This window comes from Sinocyclocheilus grahami, unplaced genomic scaffold, assembly GCF_001515645.1.
Source record: "Sinocyclocheilus grahami isolate Dianchi unplaced genomic scaffold, SAMN03320097.WGS_v1.1 scaffold1111.1, whole genome shotgun sequence".
Classification (NCBI taxonomy): domain Eukaryota; kingdom Metazoa; phylum Chordata; class Actinopteri; order Cypriniformes; family Cyprinidae; genus Sinocyclocheilus; species Sinocyclocheilus grahami.
In genome coordinates this window covers 146,985-147,680 of record NW_015506290.1, presented here as the reverse complement: position 1 = coordinate 147,680, position 696 = coordinate 146,985, and the positions used below count along the sequence as shown (strand labels likewise).

Genomic DNA, 696 nt, shown 5'->3' with positions numbered 1-696 from the left:
GTTTAAAACGTCGTGATATCCAAGTTAACAAAGGCAGCAGATAGCGTCGTTTCTGTTATTATAGTAATATAGATCTATTTAAATGCGAATAATTAAACCAAGGTAAGTATTAACAGCAAAAACGGCTAACGTTAATTGGGCCGCGGCAATGACCGCCTAAATATTTAACACTAACGAGTAAACTTTCTCTTTAACCGTGTCTTTCATTCGCATTACTAAAGACCGACTAATTAAATCATGTTAGTAAAGCTTATAAAGATAAAAAAGCATACGTTTAAGCAGAAGTTGCTGGCGGGAGGCGCGTGAAGAAACCGCTAGCGAGAAAACCCGGGCAGAAATGACGCAATTAATCTGCGTGTGGCGGGAAAATCGGTGTGACGTGCGACTCGCGCGTTTGAACTGATTCTTTTTAATGAATCAGACAAACGATTCACAATCGGTCTGAATCGACAGGACTGAAGTCACGACTCTTTCTCGGTCATGTCTCAATCAGAACGAGTGAATCAGTGAACCGAGCCCTTAAGCACACGTGGTGTTTAATGAGGATTAACTAGGGTAGAAAAAAATGGATAAGAAATTAAGGAAATTTTTTAAGATAAATGTATTATGTTGTTGTTGCTATTGTCACCTGTTCAGAAGTTTGATACATTGTTTTTTATGGATTGGTTCTCAAGTAACTCCTTAAAGCTGTAGTCC

At 38.6% G+C, this 696-nt stretch overlaps 1 protein-coding gene across 1 annotated transcript in view; it reads right to left on the bottom strand.

Moving 5' to 3' along the window:
• LOC107566899 (probable ATP-dependent RNA helicase DDX4) overlaps positions 1–369 on the bottom strand; it is a 20,362-nt gene extending 19,993 nt beyond the window's left edge. The window contains exon 1 of the mRNA XM_016252465.1: positions 273–369. The gene's annotated coding sequence lies outside the window, so the exon portion shown is untranslated. The remainder of the gene's footprint in view (positions 1–272) is intronic.
• Between the last annotated feature and the right edge of the window lie 327 nt (positions 370–696).